The 21,628-nt window shown below is 44.7% G+C and overlaps 1 protein-coding gene across 4 annotated transcripts in view; it reads left to right on the forward strand.

Annotated features, from left to right (window-relative positions):
- Positions 1 to 21,628, forward strand: part of FOXN3 (forkhead box N3) — a 417,639-nt gene that overhangs the window by 37,838 nt on the left and 358,173 nt on the right. For 3 of the 4 annotated variants that reach the window (XM_070415036.1, XM_070415062.1, XM_070415071.1), the window contains exon 1: positions 8,002 to 8,151. The exons of the other annotated variant lie outside the window; for it this stretch is intronic. The gene's annotated coding sequence lies outside the window, so the exon portion shown is untranslated. Of the gene's footprint in view, positions 1 to 8,001; positions 8,152 to 21,628 lie in introns of those variants that run through there. 4 annotated transcript variants of the gene reach the window in all.

A 21,628-nucleotide genomic window follows, 5' to 3' on the forward strand; every position in this document is an offset into this window, starting at 1 on the left:
TTCCTGTGAAACAGGGAAAGCACCGGGGGCTTAAATGGTAAGGTTATCAAATCTCTACATCCAAACAGCTACCTGAAAATGACTTCCACACGGGCAACATTTTTTTCCCCTGACAGTAATGTTTGCTATTTTCACGTACAATATGGTGCCTTGCAGACACTGGAAACTCAATGACTTTTTTTTTCTTGGAGGTGATAACAACTAGAGATAACATAAATTGCCTCTTATTTTGGTAACAAAAACTTGCTACCTTTTTGGACCCTGAGGGGGTATTTTAATATAGTATACTAAGAGTACAGGTGAACTGTTAGACCTACTGTGGAGGCCTTACTGATTTGGATGCATTTTAATAAGATTATTGCTATTGTTAGATGAGCATTTGTTGCCAAGATAGAATAGAATACTTCCTGCATACCACTCACTCACAGTTATTTGCCATAACATTAATATGGCAAATAACTGTGATACATTTCTCAAAACCAAGGAATTGACATGGAGACAGCTGTCAACTAAACTGCAGACCTCATTTGGATCCCCCCCCACCTCCATTTCTTGTCAGTGTCTTCAGTCCTAATGTGAGCTGGAGGGTCCAGCTTGCTATAGTAGAACAATATTAATTCAGAAGGACTGGGATTCGCTGGAGAGATGGCTCAGAAAGACTAAAAAATCGTCTTATGTGCCAAACATAAATATATTTTAAATTTTGGCCCCAAATATTTTGCATGCGTGAGCTGACTTCATCCTCCTCCCAGAAACCAACGGGGTGAGGGCGGATACTGTCAGATCCACTTCACAGCTAAGACGGCAGGATTTCGGATTCCAAGCCATGTTTGCAAGACAGCTCGGCCGGGGAGGCGCAGAGCCAGGATGTAGACTGAAACCTCTCTGATCCCCAAGCCCACACCTGTGCCCGTCAGCACTGCAGTGCAGACTGAGGCTCTATCACAGGTGTGGTACAGGTACCCCCTGTCGGTCAGCGGTGTTGCCCAGTCTGGATGCACTGTGACCCCAGGTGGGTTGACCTGTACCGATGACATGTGACTCAAAGTGAAAGTGTGATGTGTGGAATCGTTTTAATCCCTGACGCCCTGACCTTGCAGGCGGGCACCGGAAACCCTCCCTGGCCCCTTCCTCGGCGGGTGAGTTCGTGCTGCCTGCCAGAGCAGCTGAGAGGAGCAGGGCCCGAATGTCCCCACGTGCCTCTTGCTTTTCTTTCCTGAGTGTTTCGAGGCTTAATTAACGTGTGTAAAGTGATCTGAAATGCAGAAATAAAAGGAGCTGGGGAACTGCAGAGTGCCAGCGATGATTACCTGGGGCGAGGCAGCTGAGAAAGGGAGGCCCAGGGAGACAAAGGGGGTCTGGGGAGACACAGGGGCCTTCGGCTTAGCAGCCAGCTGGTTGGCCCTGAGCCAGAGCAGACTGCTTCTGGCAGCTTCTGCCCCACGCTTCCCTCTCAGGGCCTACATTGCAGCTCTGCTCAGTAGTCGGACCTCAGGATAAATAATTCCTAAAGGGCTGAACCGGAGCCGAGGAAAACGGGTCTGAGGACACACGTGGCAGCCAGTCCTCTAACTGGCTGTGTGGAGAAGGCCCTGGGAGGTCGCCCATCTCCCAGCATTGCCCAGGCAGCTCCGTCCCCGAAGTACTGGCTTGGGTCAATGAAGGAGTCAGTGTGATAAATATCAAAGAGAGGAACGAAGCTAAGCGAGCTTTGTTCATTCCTCTTGACAAGCAGGGAGTCATAACAGTGACTGAGGACTGTCACCTGGGGGAGGCAATAAATCCCCTGTAAAGTGGTGGGTGAAAGTAATGAAGTCTGGGTCACGTGCTGTTTCACCGTCTCCTGAGTGTGTGCTCCCGAAAGGGCAGGCCTGTGGGTTTCACGGAGAAGGTGAAAGCTTGCGACTCCATAGGTTGAAGGCGGGTGGCATTTTATTGCGGTGGAAAGCCTACAAAGAAGCAAGTGGAAAAATCTCTCTTTTCATCTAACCTGATACTGCCTGGATCTAGAAAGTTAGCATTGCCGGGTTCTCTCCAACAGAGGGAGGATTTCTGTGCCTCTGTGTATACCCGGTGGCTATGTATACAGCCTAATCTAAACTGTTTACGACAATGGAGGGGAAAAGGTTTATTTGGGTAATCCAGCGTTTATATTAGGCTTTCATCCTGGTTTTATATCCTGCTTGGCCTAATAGGTGGATTGTTAGCCTTCTCCTGAGCCCACAAACTGAGGATGTGGCTGCTGGAAGCCCCCTACAGCTTGGCAACCAGGCTGGAAAAGGGCCCCCGTCCCCAGCTTCAGTTAGAAAATTCCAGAGGACTCGGAGAGGCCTGGCCTGGGGCCAAGGGCCCACTCAGAGCCAATCCTATGGTCAGCGAGAGAGGGTCTTCCCATAAGAAGTCTGCTCCCATTCAATACCAGGGCCATCATGTGAAATGGAAAAATCCCCCAAGGAGAGCCAGGCAGACAGACACCCCCACTCGTGTCTGCTCCAACTGAACAGAGAGGCCAGAGGACACATCCTCTAGTCTGTTCTCTTCTGGACGCTGCACTCTGATGATCCCTCTTGAAGCTGTGTCTGCGCATGTACCTTTGGCGCATTTGACGTCATGTGGCACCCAGAGGTCACTGAGGGGTTATCTGAAACTGCAGGTGATGGCTTCCTTCAGATCTGCATCCGTTCTTGCCTGAACTAAGCTTGCTGCCTCTAATTATCTTCCACATAGGTCCTAGGAGGATCCTTGTAAAACACAGAGCCCCTTCAATCCTCAGATGGTGAATATTTTATGTGTTAACATGACTGGGCCACGGGGTGCCCAGATATTTGGTCAGACATTTTGCTGGTATGTCTGTGATGGTGTTTTGGATGAGATAAACATTTGAATCTGTGGACTGAATAAAGCAGATTGCCCTCTCTAGTGTGGGTGGGCCTCATCTAATCAGGTGAGAGCCTGAACAGGACGGAAAGGTTGAGTGAGGGTGAGTCATCCTGCCTGACTGCCTTGAGCTGGGACATCAGTTCTCTCCTGCTTCCTGGGTCTTCTTTCTGCTGGTGTTTGGACTGGAACCACAGCATCGGCTCTGGGTCCTCATCTTGCTGACTGCCGATCTTAGAACTTGGCAGCTTCCATAATCAATTGGTTCTATTTCTCTGGAGAACCCCAATTGATAAAAACACCTTCTTACTTACTAACTTCATTCATTCAGTTAAAAAAAAAAAAAGTGAGCACCTACTAACTTAACGGGCCAGAAACTGTGTTTGGAAATGATCACTGAACAAAACAAGGATTCCTAGCCTGTGGAACTTTTATTCATGTGTGAAGTAGGGGAGAGGGAGAGAAACAATGAATAATTAGTAATGTATTAGAAGGTGATAAGTGCAAGAGAAAAAGGAAAAAATAAATAGAGCAGGATTGGGAGGATCAAGAGAAACGGAGCAGGGGACATTTGAGCAAAGGTTTAAGGGAGATGAAGGGTTTGCCATGTGGAAAGCAAGATAAAGTTCAAACCTGGTGGACACTGGCCCAGCCTCATCTCCAGCGGGATTCACAGGCACTTCCTCATTTGAAACCTCCGTTCTGGCCACACTGCTCTCCATCCTGCCTCCCATTTTCATCCCTCCATGCCTTTCCCTATCCTGGGATGTCCCCTCCATGGGGACCCTCTTCTCCCCACTCTTGTTTACATCCTACCCCTACTGTCCTTGAAGATCAATTTCATAGCTTCTACCAAGACTGCCTGGCAGGGTGTTTTCTTGAGCCTCTTTTGGCGTCCAACAGACTTGGATTTGAGCTGTAATTCTGCCCCTAAATATCGATGCAATTTTGGGTAAGTTCAGTTGTCAAATGGGAATAAAAATAGTGCCTTGCTTATGAGGAACTTGAAATGAGAAAATGCAGGTAAAATGACTCAGTGACTGTTAGCTGCTATGATTCTTGTTCTTCCTCTTCCCCTCCTGCACCCCATGCCCTTTCTCCCCTCTTCCTCTTCTGTCTATGCTCCCAGAGAGCCCAGGGCCAGCCCCTCACTCACCCCAGGTCATTCTGACTTCCGGTTGAAAGCAGGCTCAAGTCTCCCTTCTCAGGCATGGACCCTAGGTCCTGGCTCCACACCTTGGCCGGCTGCCGTGGCTTCCTCACTCACATCCCTCTCCCCTGTCCCATCATCCTTGTTCCTGACCACATTCTGGCTTCAGATCCAGGCTTTTTCCTGGTTTCCCAGAGCAGCCTGATCCCTTGCTGGGATGTTTCTTGATATCCTGACTGTTAAACTTCCTGCTTATCTCCCTGTAAAAAAGCTCGGGACCTGCTGGGTCAGGTCTGCCCCCGCTTGGGAAGGGAGGCAACAGGGTTTTTGCAGGCGGGAAACAAAACCACTTCAAATGTTTACCGTAGAAGGAATTTTTAAAAATAGACTTTATTTTTTATAAGTTTTATATTTACAGAAAAACCGAGAAGATACTACAAGGATTCCCACATATCTCACAGTTTCCCCTATTATTAACATCTTACTTGTTACTGTGTGATATTTTGTTACACTCAATAAACCCATATTGATACATTATTACTAGGTAAGCCCATCCTAATTCTGTGTTCCTTAGTTTATAACCTGATATCCTTTTCCTGTGCTAGGATCCCACCCTGCATACCCCAACACATTTAATTGGCATGTCTTCTTAAAGCTCCTCTTTGCTGTCACAGTTTCTCAGCATATCCTTGTTTTTGGTGACCTTGATAGTTTTGAGGAGTACTGCTGAGGTATTTTGTAAGATGCTCTTCCACTGGAATTTACTGATGTGCACAGAGGGATTTAATGCAGGGGATTGCTCATATGGGTGACGGAGGATCTGAGATGCAAACGGGAGAAGGTGAAGTTACCCAGAAAGCTTTTCAGCAGGAAGCCTTTAACATCCTAAGCGGGAGTATTAACAGGAAGTGGCAGTGTTACCTAAGCCGGGGGCTGGGGTCACTCGGCCACTTGCAGCCAGTGCTGGAAATGCCGTCAAAGTCAAGAGGGCAGGGGAGAATTTCTTTAGCTTTTACTTTCCTCTCACCTCCAGTCGGTCTGTAAGAGGCTGCTCCTAGCAATACAGAGCAGGGGGCCTGGCTGAGAATGGCTCTAAAGACGAACTGGCCCAGCACTGGGATCGTTGGCATTGAACACACAGCACCTGTGACATGGTTTTATTGCAGCACTTACCCCACTGCTCTGCAGTTCAACTGTTTGCCTGCCCATAGGCCCCAAATGATGACTAGTGCTTTGAGGGCAGTATTTTTTTTTTTTTTTTATAGTCATAGCCCTTGCTCATAGTAGGTTTTCAATGTTTGAAATATACACAATCAAATGAATGAATGAGTGGTTTATTTTGACTAGCTCTAGCTTTGAGTAATGCTCAACACCAGCATTTCTTTTCAGCTTCATCACCTCGTATTGGTGCTAAGGTTACTTTGAGCCTAGCATTTGCAACATTTGAAAGCCACATGGATGGTGTCACTGTAAAGCAAGTAGACAAGGCTTCTTTTTTTTTTTTTTTTTAAGATTTTAAAATTGAATTTGAGAGAGAGAGAGAGAGAGCGCGAGCACATTGCTAGGCTGCCTCCTGCATGTGTCGTCGCCGTCGCCCCCCCCCCCCCCCCCCCCCCCCCCCCCCCGGGAATCAAACAGTCAACCTTCTGGTGCGCAGGATGATGCCCAACCAACCATGCCACACAGGTCAGGGCTAGACCAGTTTTCAACAAAGGAATGAAGTCATGCATCAATCCTCCAAGTGATTCCTAAGGAAGGTCATCCATATCTTCCAGCAATGCTGCCATGCCTAGCTTCTTCCTTATGAGCTGCACAAAACAATGGAATGACTCATTTTTAAGAATAAAAATGTTTCTGTCTTTACAGCTAAATGTCACCCATCCCTCACCTGGCTGGCATTTAGGTTGGGACACATCATCAGAGAAGTTACATTTCCTTTCGGCAGAGGGGAGGCGGAGGTGGACTGCCACAAGCAGAAATGGCTGGTGACTTTCCTATGGGTGCAGGAGAACCGGGAGGTGGCACCCCGGTAGTTACCGGGTCTAAGCAGGGACACCCCGGACATCACGAATAGGCCACCAGGTCTCTGAAACGTCTGAGGTTCTAGGGTTTTCTAGGGCCTTCAGTGCTGGAATGGCACCTAGAAAACCAAGTTCCACTTGAGAAAACGTCACTCCTCTGCATGTAAAGTGGAGTCCATGATGAGTGTCTGATAAAGAGCAGAAAGCTGCCTAGGCGACAGGCGCATTGCTCAGCCCTAGAGTCTGAAGGTTTCTCTCTGCTGGGGTGCCCTGTGACCAGCCGCAGGATAGAAACCTGACCAGCCTGGGCCTCACCTGCCATCTTGATGAGCAGAGACTAAGATATTTTCAACCAGGTAAATTGCAGCCCTAATACAGGTAAAAAAAGGATGACTACAGAAACCTCCCTGCATTTTTTGTTTTGGAAACTTCATTTTCCACAGTCGTTGTGGAGAAATGATAGTTTGGAAGCTAGCGGTGCACTTGAAAAAGCAGGGATCTGTTGGAAATGTGATTTTTGGACAAGTCACTTTACCCTTCGATACCTCCACTTTCTCACTTACAAATTGGGAAATACATGTCTGTCTTATCATAAGGAATGTGATAAAGGTCACATGAGATGTATGTGCAAGTACTGTACTTTGAAGATCGACAAGTGTAACATAGTACGACTAGTCCTTTGCATGGACATAAGGCAGCAGAAAAGATGCTTTTGATGTTTAATTAATACTAGAAATCTTCCATTACATTTATTTAGCTATAATTGGGAAGGAGGAAGGCAAGAGTGATTTCAAAGGGACCTTTTCTGCTCCAAAAATAGGACTCAGAAAACACATATTTGATTTTCCTTTTGGTGTCAAACCACGTACCATTGTTATTAGCAGTTTTACAGAATCGTGACCTTCACCCTTGGAAATATCAAAGATAGACAAGAAAGCTTGCCCAGTCTTAAAGCCTTTCAAACAGGCTTTTGAAATGAAAGCGCTTTTGTTTTGAATTAAGGGCTAATAGAATTGTTCCCTTAAATGAGCACTTGCGAGTTTAAAAGTTGCCTTTCCAGGTGGGCTGCAGTGAATGAACGTCCTGAGAGGTCACTGAAAGCCCTTTTGGGGAACAGTGTGGGTAATCTGTTATAGGGGGTTCACGTAACACCCTTCCCACAGTCAAAAGAAATTTAGAACTTGCACGTGTCCTCATTGTACACACACTGCTTTGGGTATACATCTAGGATCATAATTTACGTTCAGTTTACGGAATTTGTAAATTTTTGCAATTGTTTTAACTTGTAATTAAGTTTTCTCTACGAGGCACACCATATGCCACCATTAATTCTTTCTTGTTGATTTCTTAGGAGACACACGAGTGCATGCTTTGATGCAATTTTTGAGGTCTTTTGAAAATCAGATGTCTACGTGTTTAGCCATATGGGCCTTTGTTATTTAAAATAGCATATGATGTAAATAAGAGAAGGCAAAAATGCAAAGGAACCTGTTAGGAAAAAAAAAATTGGAACAACGATTGTCAACATCGTTAGCCTTTTTTCTTTTTTAGCGTGGTATTTTTGAAACCTGTCTTTGTTGAACCCGCACTGCCTCTTACCGTCTGTGAATATACTAGTATACGATCACACGTGCACCGGGCAAACATATGGAAGCCCTAGGTTTACACTGGGGCTGCAGATAGGCACAGCCGCCTTCCCTGAGTCCAGCTGCAGCCAACGCTTTTCTTTCCCGTCTCACACCAGGGTTTGACAGTGAGCTCCGGCTCACCCGCACGGACGGAGTTTGGTTTCGAAAGGGGCAGACAGGCGGGTGTTTCGGTTTTCGCGGGGATTCACGGCTCTCCTGAGCAGCCTGCTTGCCTTACAGGCGGGCACAGACCCGGCCCCCGGCCGGCGCGCACTAGGACCCAGCGGGGCTCCGGGCCGGGTAGGAGCCGCCGCCGACCCCGGGCGGGCGCCGGGGCTGGAGCCGGGGTTCCGGCCGCGTTGGGCTGCAGCTCCGCCGGGAGACGGCACGACCCGGCAGTGGGCCACCCGCGAGTCCATCCGCCGCAGCCCCCCAATGCAGCCGCGAGAAGCCGCGGGGGGGCCGGCGATCGAAGGTAACGACAATGGGGCTCATTTCCTGCCGCCTGCTCTTCTGCTCGGGTTCAGCATTGTCACGAGCAGCCCTCGCTGCTCAGGCTGCTGCATTTGGGGGCACCCTTTGATTTTTTTTAAGGTGTCCGCCCCGTATTTCCACCTGGCTTGGTTGATGGATAGCACGCAGCCCATGGGGGAGCGATCCAGGGATGGCAAGTTGCATATTTTCATTAGTTTTGTCTCAAAAGTAAGTTCATTTAAAAAAAAAAGTTTCTCAGGAATTTGTGGCTAGTCGTTTCTTAAAGAAAAAATTTTTAAAATAATAGACAAATGGATCATTTTAATAATTCAAGTAATTGGTGTAATTCTGTTAATTACTTCCTCGGGCTTTACTTTTGTGGGCTCCCCGGGCGCTACTTTTATTTTCAAGGAACCGCCGAGGTGAATGTGGAGTTGGGCTCGGGCAGTTTCCAGCATTGCTGTCGCAACTGTGTTGCCATCAATTATACACAGTCTCCAATCTGTGGGCAGTCCCGGCTCTCCTCCGAGGCTGTAACTGGTTATGCTGCTGTGACACCTCCGGATGGAGAGTTTCCTTGGAGGGCAGTCAGACTGTTTCTCCTTTTGGAGAAACATTGTTTTGAGGAGAAAACCATGATGCCTGGCGGGGGCGGCTGGAGAGACTATGTCTCAGGCTTTGTGTATGCTCCCGGGATGACATTTGGGGAAGGGTGCACACGTTCTTCCTGGGCAGCTTCTAATGGTGAGGATTGTTCATTGATTTCCTGAATTAGTTTCCCTGGTGGGGAACGCGGAGCCCCTCTGTCACAGGATGTGCTTAAGGTGACGAGTTCCCCAGCAGTTGGGACACATGATTGCCAGTGTAAAATGTGCCTCCTCTGCAAGCCGGGAGCTCCCGCGTGGAGCTGTGGCGGGCAGGGTGCGACTGGCTCCTTGAGGTAAGAGGGCATCGTTTCCCGAGCTGAGGAAGAGAGCCTGTGTTGTGCCTTTTGTTCCCTGTTTCTCATTGATCGCCAGCTCTGCCTTCCAGAGGGGAGTGCAGCCCGGAGAGTGCAGAGCTGGGGAGCCTGCACCGATGACTAGGGCTCACTTGAACTCTCACACTGATTGGTTGCGGGAGACCCAGACTTGGGAAAACAGCCACCCCCAAACCTTCTTTTACAACCACCCTGTAAATTCAGATGAGCCTCCTTGTGCACAGATTTCTGCCAGATTGATTGTTAAGTCGGGTGCCGTTTGCTCGAGGTGCCTTTAAGTTTAATTTTTTTTTGCCTTTATTTCTATGCAGATTAAAGTAGGCCATTTTGGTGGCAAATTTCTTTGCAGATGTCAGCGACTAGCCTACATGTAGAGACGTATCACTTTACAGTCCCTTCTAGATGGTTTTTTCTTCTCAGGAGTTGTAGAATGCCAAGTTATTCAACTTAGGATAATTTTTCCTACGCATTTTTTTAAAATCTGAATATTGAAATAGCACCATCCGCGGATGGATGCTTAACTGTATCTTGACTTTGGTAATGTGTCTGTGCACTGGCATGGAGCAGGCACTAAGTTTCCGTCCGCAACAGTGAAACATAAAGGCAACGAAGAGCAAACAGGCAAAATCGGCTTGCACACTATTATAAGGAATTGTGACATCTGGTTTGAGGAGAATGCATTTCAAGTCCAAGAAAAAAAGGTCACTCTTTACCTTCTAAGAATACGGGTTAGTAAATACCATGGAATATTATATCCACAAGAGGAAAAATATAAGGCCGGTGCAGATATCTCCATTTGAGCCTTAAACCACCTCAATTAAAGGAGCAGCGTCCCATAAGTTGTTAAATGTATAAACACTTTTCTGATTGGCTTAAAAATTTAGACACAGGAAGTGGATGGTATCTAATAACCGTGAGTGGAGACATGGTTGTCATGGAAACTGAGAAGAGTACCCCCCCCCCCCTCCATACATACACTCCCATAACCACCACTTAAAAAAAAAAATCCTGCATGTCATCACAGATGCCTGGAGAACATGTTGGCCTCTGTAAGCTTTCCCACAGCATCTGTTGAAACCTGAGACTGTGCCTGTCAAATCAAGGTCATTTTACAACAACAATCAAAAATGCAGTCTCCTAGATTTCATAACTATTTTATTGAAAATATGTGAGGGGGGGGGAAAAACCTGAAAGCAAGGATGAACACACGTGCTTACTTGGCATTTTGCTGCTTCTGAGTTATGCAAGGAAAGGCCAGGAAGGTATTGGAGCGCTTAATTGTGACATCAGATTGATTTGTCTGTCTCCTGCTAGAACCAAACTCTTTTTAGAGCTGTGAAGACTAGTAACACACCTGTGGAGGAAGAGTCGCCTGGGGGACGTGTAATGAAGACCTTCCCTTTGCAAGAGGGTTCGGAGTTGAACTCTCACAATTGAATTCCAAGAACCTGGGCATTTTGGAACCGGGCCCCAAGGCTGCCTCCTGCAGGGGTAAATGGAGACCATGCCTGGGGCTTTGGGAAGGACAAGGAAGGTGTTTTCAATGCAGGAAGGGGAAACCGAAATTGAAATAAGAACAGTTTCAAAACTGAAACTATGATTATTTGGTGAACTTAGAAAAGTTTCCTGTTCTTTTGTGAATAGAGAAGAATGCTTTAGTTCTTAGGGTAATTGAGAGGTGCTCCCAGATCAAGGTTGTAAATATTTTCAATGTCTTGGTTGGTACTGGTTGCAGTGAGGGGAGGAAAGGAAAGTTTGGAGACACCCCTTCCCCCCCATTTCACTTTGCTAAGTGACATACCAAAGAGGCCCTCTCCAGAATGTTGACTTTGGGGATGAACACTGAACCTTCTAAATATAGAGCCAACGCGTTTCCTGTATTCCTCTCATCTTTCCAATGGTAGCCTTCACATGTTAAGTTCTGTGTCTTCATTCAGTAATAGCTTCCAATCATGATGATTTAGAGCCTTGTATTGCTTTATCTTAATTGAAAATGGTCAGTTTTAAATCGAATTTCATTAACACTGATCTTTTAAAAAAGCAGCAAATTTGCTTTGTTTTCATCAACTAATTGCATTGGGGGAGAGAGAAGGTGGAGAGGACCCTAACATTGCTGGGGTGATTTAGGTATATTTCACGATCCCATGTCCTATAGTTAATGGGTTTGGTGAAAAGGTTAAGTTTCATGGCACAACTGTTCTCTTTGAGCAAAGGATTTCCTGTAGGGAGCTTTCTTATCTGTGACTGTGTTCATTGGCAGGAAACTTGTCAGTTGCTTGTTTTTACAAACAGAAGGAAATGAATGGGATTTGTTGGTTTCTAGAATCTCCCTTCATTCTCCATGGTCTGTCAGACAGTTTGCTCAGAACACTTCATTTCTAAAGGGACTTTGCGGAGCTCCATTAAGTCCCTTCAAACCTTTGGCGTGTCTGTTTACTTATTTATTTACTTTGGGACCTGAAAAACTGATCATTATGCTACCATGTACAACGTCTTTTACCAACACAAGTTAACAAGATACTCAAGTTCCAACTCATTTTCAGTTGTCAGACGCACACGTACGCACGGTAGCAGGCATCTTTTGATAGCGATGCCCAATTTCTAATAATTAGTCTGAAATACCAACCACATTGCCAGTCTTGATTTTGGGTTAACCTGGAGAGGTGAAGGGAGAGAGGCAGCTTCATTCTTTTTGAGTGTAAGGGGAAAAAAATGCATAAAGACTACCTGTCAGGTATATGCCTTCTTTTCTGATGACAAAAACTTGATGTTGGGGGAGGGTTGGAAATTGGGGGTTGGGGTGGGGTTTTGCGTCCATATAAGGAAACAAATCTTAACTTTGAAAAGATTTATTGTGCCACAGTCTGGCTTATTTTTGGATATTGTAAATATAAATATATTTGTTTTAATTCATATATGTTTCAAATTTTGGAAGTAAGGTGAGCTTCTCTAAAGGAAAAAAGGACATAACCTCCATCCGAAGGGGCAGCCTGGGGAGGGCGTTAGGAGCACCTGAGAGAGAGAACCATTTGTCGTTGCTATGGTGTTTACGCCCTTTTGAAGGCATCATTTTTTTATTGATATTTAGCACCAAATGAAATCTGATGTGAGACTCTAATATATGAGTGGAATGAAAACAGTTTCTTTGAGGGAACCAAGAGCCTGCTTTCACCCCCTGTGCCTGGGACATACCCTAGGACTGCTTTGGACACAAGTCAAAAAGCTTTTAAAGTGCCCAAAATATCCTCTAAAGAAGGCCGGAGGGAGTGGCTTGCAGAGTCCTGGAACATCTTAGCTGCAGAGAGAACTTTTGTCTTGACAATTTAAGAGGGTGCTTGTTTTCAGAGTGAGCAGGAAAATGGTATGCAATACAATGTGTTAAAATAAGCCAGCAGGTAGATAGTGAAAGATTGGACCGGACAGAAGCATGAAAAAAGCCCCTGGTCTAGTCTATAAGTAGGGAAGGATAAAGAATGTCTTACGGGGTTACGTACAAACCAGGGCCTCCTTTCCTTACAAGTCGAAGAAACATAGCACGGAGGGGTTCGAGATCCGTTGATTATGATTGTACTCAAATGCACGGATCTGTTCTCTTACCACCTCAGGATATGTTATATCCCTGTTATCCTATCTGTCAGTGAAAGTTATTTCATATTAAATGTCATTCATGAAAGTTTGCCAAACCATATAATCTGCCTGGCAGACTCACTGGTGTTTTGAGTGTTGAGTAAAATGATAACACACAGTTGTTATTTGCATATTGTCAAATACTAGAGGCCCGGTGCATGGATTTGTGCACCGGTGGGGTCTCTCGGCCTGGCCTGCAGGGATCAGGCCGAAACTGGCTCTCCGGCATCTCCCAAGGGTCCCGGGTTGCGAGAGGGCAGTTCTCGGGTGACGCACCCCAGAATTGGGCTCCCTTCTCTCTGGGTCTGGGGTGTGGGTGAAGCAGATTTGGGGCCAACAGTGCCCCAGCAGCAACCTAACTCACAGCTGATTCAGCAAGGAATTGGACTCCCTCCTCTATTGGTCAGAGCATCTGCCCCCCTGGTGGTCATTGTGCGCCATAGCTACCAGGCAAACGATCGAACAGTCAGATGGTTGCTTAGGCTTTTATATATACAGATATTCAAATTATCTCCTCTACTAGTATTATGAGATTGACTAAAATGGCAGTATCGGGATTGGGCTTGGTCCTCCTATTTTACATCCCAGAAACTACAAGTATTAAGATTTCTAGGGGTGGCAGACAGAGGAATCCCCTCTACTTCTACTCTTGATTTAAAAAAATATATATTTTTATTGATTTCAGACGGGAAAGGAGAGGGAGAGAGATAGAAACATCAGCGATGAGAGAGAATCATTGATCGACTGCCTCCTGCACGCACCACTCTAGGGATCCAGCCCACAACTCAGGCATGTGCCTGGACCTGGGAATTGAACCATGACCTCCTGGTTCATGGGTGGGCTGCTCAACCATTGAGCCACGCACTGTTACGGAGGGGAGGAGAAGTCCGTAGGGATGGCAGGCAAACTGGAGTAGCATTGTGCTTCTCGTTCCCACCTCCCTGCGTTGTTTCCTGGAATCTGTGCAGTTGGGGCGTTTGTAGGAGAACATACAGACCCTTCACTCCATTCTCCTGTTATTTCCACTGCCTTTGCCTTGTTTCTGTTACCTGCGTGGGGTTAGAGATGGTGATTAAAATCAGCAATGTCCCAGGAAGTCTTCCAACAACTTGTGAGGGGACTTTTTCTTTTTTTTAAGAAAATCTTTCCTCTGCAAAGATGAAACTAATACAAGCACAAAATAGTTGCTTGTGGTAGTGGATGAAAATGATTGTGATTAACTTTTATTTGTTGAATTGTGTTGAATAAGGTTTTCCTGTTTAGGCTGTTGGAAGCTATCTTATTCCTCCTCCCACCTGAAATAGAAAACCAACAGAGCTGTCCCAAGGTATATTCATGATAATAGACCCGTGGCTCTTCTTGAGTGAGCGTTTATACTCTGATGTTCTTAGGGACTTTTGTTTTGGAACTCATGCATTCCAGTTACCGGGACATTGCTGAAGTTGCCGATTCTTGCAGGATTCCAGATGTTTTACGGAGTTATTTTCTGGTACCTTCACAGATGTTATTTTCTTAAGATTCCGATAGTAACAAGTCCTACTTGGAGAAGGAATTTTAGTATGTTACACAAGGTTAGATGTTAGATAACCTCAGATATTTCTCCGTACTCTGAGATTTTCTGATGAGGTGAACTTAACTTTTTTTGCAGCCTTTAAAATGAAAACAATGACCACTTACTGACTAGTGAATACATGCCCAAATTAGGACAGTCATATTAGGACTAGATTGAGTATTTAGAATGGTCTCTTGAAACAGAAAAAAATTACTCTGGGTAAGTTTGGCAATGTTGGGTGATCTAGAAAAATCACATCACACTGGTAAGGGGCTTTCCTCTGTCTGGTGCTGCTCCTACATTATTTCAATTGATTCTTATAATAACCTAGTATTAATATACCACCACTACTAAGTAATGATAATATACATTAGTATCCCATTTTACAGATGAAAAACGGAGGCAACTATGTTGTCAGAGCCACACTCTTTGGTTCCAAGTAGTTCTCACCCTGACTCCAAATTCCAGGCATTTTCCACCCTACTAACTCTCATAGCCATTCCTCTGTTTCTGTTCCGGGGTCCATGACTCCCCCTTCCAAGCTAAAAATGGAGTCTCTTCCTGGGAAAAATGGCAGTGTTGGGTGGGGAAAATTTGTTGTGATTCTGGTAAGAAATAGGATTATGCTTCTCGTCATTATGTGTTCCCATCTGACCATTAGTGATGGGAGGGACTTTTTAGTTCCCTCATTAGTGATTATCTCCCTTAAATCATCTTCATCTTCTGCATTTCCCTTCCTCTACCTCTGAGCACATTCACCTGTTTGGTCAATGAAAGGCCCTTACCACATAGGGATCTGACTTTCCTGAGTTGCCCAGATATTACTTGTAGTTTTTCTGTTGGTGGCATCCACAGAAACGGGTTTCCTCCACCACATTGAGTTTTATACTTCGTATGAACTGCCCAACAAATTCAGGGGTGCAGATACTATGACATCTCTTTTATTTCTTTCTGAATGAAAAAATGGGCTTAGTTTGTCAGATTAGCAGGATACTCAGTATCCCCTTCTTGGGTCTCCCTTACTCCTAAATCAGTGGTGGGGAACGTTCAGCCTACAGGCCTCATATCATTTGGTCTGGCCCTGCCAAGGCATTAGGGATGAGTTAATCAAATGTTTGACCAAATAGAACAGACTAATTTTTAAGCTGATACTTTTGTATGGCCCGTGAATGATGTTATAAATATCCAAATGGCCCTTGGCAGAAAAATGGTTCCCCAAATGGATTTATACAGTACCAGTGGAGCAGGTCAGTTTGACTTCCTCATCTAAGCAGGGAGCTCTGCTTTTGTGCTCGAGTGGGGGACCCACTGTGCCTAGAATACGTGTGTTCAGCTGGAACTGCAGTGGGAACAGGGTAGACATTTTTGGTGAAGCCGGTGCTAGCACTTTGTCATTCTCTTAAAGACTTCAGGTGAGAATGGTCAGAATCTGATGGAACTAATTCATATTTCACATACATGCTGTCACAGATTTCACATGCATGCAATCATTTTAAAGAGTTGAACTAGGGACGTGCCAAAGATACATCTTCACATTAGGGGAGACAAACCATCCAGCCACTTATTTAGTGAACAGTTATTGAGCACCTGTGGCATACTAGGAGCTGTGCTCTGTGAACGGAACATAAGGGTGAAGAGATCACTCCCAGACATCCTATCTGCTCCGTAGCTCTGATTGGCTTCTTAGACTGTATATATCGTTCTTTTAAAAATATTTTTATTTTTATTGTTGACACTATTACAGATTTCCCCATTTCCCCCTAAATATCCTTCTTTTGAAGTTCACATTCTAAGCTGATGTAGAGGGAGGGAAGTCACTCCTTCCCTGAGCTCCTCCCTGAGTGTACGCCTCTTGTTTTTGTTTATAAGCTGACCTTGTGAGGTCTCCAGGGCAGGTAGTTTACTTGGGAGACAATCCCAGGAAGACACCAGTAGGGGGCATCTGTGAGAGATGAGAAAGAGGCATCCAATAGTGCTGTGACTCGCCACTTCCCACTGTGCAGGGGAGCTCGGGCGTCCTGCAGCTGGCTGAGAGCTTGTGTCCAACAGACCACATGTCGCTTTCAGTCACCGGCTGATGGCTGCTCTCAGGGGGCCTGGATTCCCAGCACTCAAGGGTGGTGGGCAAGTTGGCAGAGGGGGCTTTGGCCGAGAAGGTTCTCAGGGGCTTGTTGATGCTGTGGGTTGCCGTTGAAGGCCGGGCGGGTGTGCACGAAGATAGGAAGGCCTCATAGGCACGACAGGGCCTCAGCATCTCCTACCATCAGTCTCTGCTCTTCATCTCCCCCCACAGTCTCAGAACTGTAGACATGTTAGGAGAAAAATTGTTTTTACTGGTCCTCCAAACTTCACAGTGAAGGAAGATCCTGGGACAGTGGTTTTTCAGTGTGAAAAATGGGAATAAGAGAAATTGATGTAAGTTCAGAGTCTAAACATTCAGGCAGCAGTTTTCGATGGGGGCATTCATTTCGTTCTGTTTGTTTTCCTTTGTTTGAACCATTGTTCTTGTTTCCCAGGTTGGAAAACTTGGGCACCCACTTGTTTTGCATTTCACCATAACCTAAGACTCAGTAATGTGGAAGTCCTGAAGGGATTATTGCGAAGGCTAATCAGAAAGCCCCTGATAGGCCCTTGGCACAGAGCCTGGCATGTAGTTACAGCTTATATTGTTTTCAGCTACGTTTGTATGCTGTTGGTGTCATGCCTCTACTTGGGACTTACGGTAGCTCCCTGTTGCTCACCTTACCAACTCTGTCCTCCTCTGTCTAACATTCAAGACCTTCCCTAATCTGGCCCTACCCACTAGTGCTCAGGGAATGCCCCCAGAGCTGGTCAGGGTTTATTTGTCTCTGAGTCTCTGAACTGGCCTCACTCCTTCCAGCTCCTGCCTTTGTTCATCTCATCCCCTGACCATAGCCTTCGTCTTCCTCTCTTCACGCATTGTGGAGTCACCTGTTTCAGCCACTCTGCAACTCCCTGTGCAGGGAATATGCAATTTGTTCATTTTGTCTCCAGCAGATCTTCTTCCCCAGCAAACACCCATTGGTTATCAGAGAAAAGAATCATCACTTTTGATCCCATCCATTTTAAAACTTAGTTTGATAATCCAAACAGTTGCTTAAGATAATTGTGTCTTAGGAAAACGATGTCCATTCCTTCCTTCATGGTGTCCTCTTATTTGCCTGTGGTGGCGTGTGTGGGAAGGGGTGGCGAGCACACATCTCCCTTTTATTTCTTATGGAGGATGAGCAAACTCAGGCTCCTTAGGTCGGCTAGCCTCTGCTCTCAGGAGCTACTAGTAGGTCTCTGGCCCATTGGTACTGCTTATTCTATACAGCAGGTTCTTGGATAACACCATTTTGTTCAAAGTCGTTTTGTTGTAACATGATAACATATTTAATGTTGATGAGCTGCCCTAGGAACTTAACTCTTGTTTATATCAATTAGCCTATGGTAAACAGGGTTTTGTTATAACATTTTCCCCTTAAAGTCACAGAACCTATTGATATTGAAGACTTACTGTACCAGCAGTTGAAGGCTGTGGCTCCTATATCACATAGTCTAGTCTAGTGGTTTTCAAAGACCCATAGTAAGATACACAGACGTTGTCATGAGATTCTAGTAAGCACATAGGATATATGTAGACATGGACAGGCCATACAAAGTTTTTACTAAGTAACATGTAAAAACGGAAACATAACTTTCACAATATATTATTATTATTGCTACACTGGGAAGCACTTTGATCGCTTCTATTCTATTATTTTTTAATCCCTACCCAAGGATATGTTTATTGATTTGAGAGAGAGGGAGAGATAAAGAGGGAGAGAAATATCTATGTGAGAGAGAAACATCGATTGGTTGTCTCCCATAAGTGCCCTGACCAGGGATTAAACCCACAACCTAGGTATGTGCCCTGACTGGGAAACGAATCTTTGACCTTTCGAATCATCGTCCCTGTGAATGGGACGATGCTCCAACCAGCTGAGACCCCCACTCCACAATTAAGGCCCCACATGTTAGACATTCTCATTGTAAAATAGAAATGTTTATTCAGATTTACCCACATATTTACTACTTTCTTTCCTTAAAATACCTTCCCACATCCCTACTCCTCAGATTACTTTTCTTTTTACATTTCATTTAGTGAGTATCAATTGAGGGAAAACGATTTCGGTTATTGTTTGGTGGAAATTTTTTTTAAAATACATTTTATTGATATTTTACAGAGAGTAAGGGAGAGAGATAGAGAGTTAGAAACATCGATGAGAGAGAAACATTGATCAGCTGCCTCCTGCACATCTCCTACTGGGAATGTGCCCGCAACCCAGGTACATGCCCTTGACCGGAATCGAACCTGGGACCTTTCAGTCCGCAGGCCGACACTCTATCCACTGAGCCAAACTGGTTTCGGCTTGGTGGAAATTTTTATTTTTTCCTATTTTCTTAAAATATAGTTTTGCTAGGTATAAAAATATTTTTGTTAGGTATAAAATTCTAGTTATTTTCTCTCAGCACATTAAAGATGTTCCACTGTTTTCTGGCTTCTGCTGAGAATCCAATGTTAAGTCTAATTGTTATTTGACACTGAAGGTATTCTTTTTTCAAGATTCTTCATGGTTGCTTTTTGTCTTTGGTATATTGTAAATTTTCTAGATATGAATTTTTTTATTCTCACCAAGGATATGTTTTTATTGATTTTTGTAGAGAGGAAGAAGAGAAATAAAGATAGAGAGCTAGAGAAACATTGATGTGAGAGAGAAACATCAACCGCTTGCCTCCTGTACACCCCCAACAGGGTATAGAACCAGCAACTTAGGTATGTGCTCTGACTGGGAATCAAACCTGTGATCTCACCCTGGCCTGGTTTGGCTCAGTGGTTAGAGTGTGGGCCGATGGACCAAAGGGTCGTGGGTTCAGTTCCCAGTCATGGGCATGTACCTTAGTTGTAAGTTTGATATCTCGGCCTAGGTCAGGGTGTGTGTGGGAGGCAACCAATCAATGTGACTCTCTCACATCGATGTGACCTTTTTGTGTACAGGGCAGTGCTCCCACCAAGCCACACATCCAGGGCATGAATTTCTTTATTATTATTATTATTTTTGCCTTGGGATGTGTGTGTGTGTGTGTGTGTGATTTTGTGGATTGCTTTTTTCACTACTTTTGGAAAATTCTCAGAATTTGTCCCTGTTCTGTACACTTCTCTTTTACTTTTGAATTTCAGATGAGGTATATGTTAGATTTTAGTTCTCTTTTTTATGTTTTAATCTCATTTTCATGTTTTCTGTCTCTATATCTTTATGTGCTATAGTCTAGGTAATTTTTTTGTCTTCTTCATTTCCTGTATCTACTCTGTTTAAGCCTGTTTGCAATTTATCTATTTATTTATTGTTAATCCTCACCCGAGGATATTTTTTCCATTGACTTTTAGAAAGAGTAGAAGGGAGGGAGGGAAGGCGCAGATAGAGGAGGTAGACAGAGAGAGAGAGAGAAAGAGAGAGAGAGAGAAACATTGATGTTCGAGGTTGATTAGTTGCCTCCTGTACGTACCCTGACTGGGGATTGAACCTGCAACCTGGGTATGTGCCCTGACTAGAAATTGAAACTGCCACCTTTTGGTGTATAGAACAATGCTCCATCCAACCAACGGAACCACACCAGCCAGGGCACAATGTTTCATTTTTAATTTATGTTGCTTTTGGGCTTAGTAAATGAGAATGACATATGGAACTGAGTTAAATTGTTGGCATCATGGTTTGTTTTCTTTTCATTGAGTGGTTTTCTTTCTCGACTACACTGTGTTGTGGATGGGAAAAATCCCATAATAGATTACTAACGTCTTAGTAGCTAATCTATTATCCACCTGCTCAGATGCAAACACAGTACATGTGGAAAATTACTTTATATGCCGATAAAGCCCATGTTTTGGAAAAATGTTGTGCTGTTTATATACAAAACATTGTTTTGAACCAAGCCATCTAAAATATGCAGATGAATCACAGGGAGTTGTATCTTGGATAGGATCATCAAAATTCCAGAAATGGTCAGGCTACAAAGTACAAGATGTGGTGAGTCTATATTTAGGTATCGACCATGTTTTGTTTGCGCATCTCCTTGGGCTTAGCTCTGGCATTGGTCAGAGAATAGCTCTCCAGCCCGAGGCTTTCACTCTAGATCAGCATTTTCCGACCTCTTTCATCTCAGGGCACACATAGATTAATTACTAAAATTCTGTGGCACACCAAAACGCTTTTTGCTGATCTAACAAAAATAGGTATAATTTTGATTCATTCACAGGGGACAGCTACTGTGTGTTGGCTGTTGTCATTTTTTATTTTTAATCCTCACCCGGGAACATTTTTCCATTGATTTTGAGAGAGAGGGAAAGACAGAGAGAAACATCAATGTGAGAGAAACACATCGATTGATTGCCTCCTGCATGAGCCCCAACCAGGGCTGGGGCCGGGAAGGAGCCTGCAACTGAGGTATGTGCCCTTGACCAGAATCAAACCCGGGGCCCTTCGGTCAACAGACTGACGCTCTATCTACTGAGCCAAACTAGCTAGGACTGTCATTTTTCAATATGACAATCTAAGGGAAAAGAGGTCAGTGCCCTCTATTTAGTCAGGGATTGCATGTTTTGGGAATTCTTGTGCTGGTTGAAAATTGCCGCTCCAGATGACGACTCAGGTGGCCAGTCTAGCTCCTCAAGAGCCAAGACAGAAAAGCTCTCCACTTGTTATGTTGTTTCCTTCATGGAACAGGGCATAGGATTTCTGACAGATGAGAGTAGGGTACAGCATTTCTAATAAAATAGATCAAGTTCAGGAGGAACAGTACACAGTGCTCTTTCTGGAAATTATATTAACTTTCTTCTCAACATGAAGGCGTCTCTCTTACCTTTTAAGAAACATTTTTCTCTTGTTTAGAAACGTTTCCAAAGTTACTCTTTTGGAGGTACCAAGTCTCAGCCTAGGACTTTAATGAGATACAGAGTCCAGGAACTAGCAGGTTGCTTGGAAGAGTTAACTCCCTCTATCGATACAGTGAACTACTGAATGGTTTCTTCCCCCATTGAGCCAGGGCTCATTCTACCCTAAATGCCAAATATTCAGTCACCACAAGGGGAAGAGACAAGACTTCCATGTTCTTGATGTGGCCAATGTGATTTTGAAGTTAATTTGTATTTTTTAAGCAAAGTATTCCCTGCATTATTATTGGGGAGACCATATATCCTGACTTGTGATAGTTTTGGTTTATGCCCACCGCTCCACTGTTGTTATTCACAGTGAGTGCCTCCTTTAATTTTTCAAAAGTGTC

Source organism: Myotis yumanensis, unplaced genomic scaffold (assembly GCF_028538775.1).
Source record: "Myotis yumanensis isolate MYYU_CA2020_CCGP unplaced genomic scaffold, mMyoYum1.0.hap1 SCAF_1, whole genome shotgun sequence".
In the NCBI taxonomy this organism is placed as follows: domain Eukaryota; kingdom Metazoa; phylum Chordata; class Mammalia; order Chiroptera; family Vespertilionidae; genus Myotis; species Myotis yumanensis.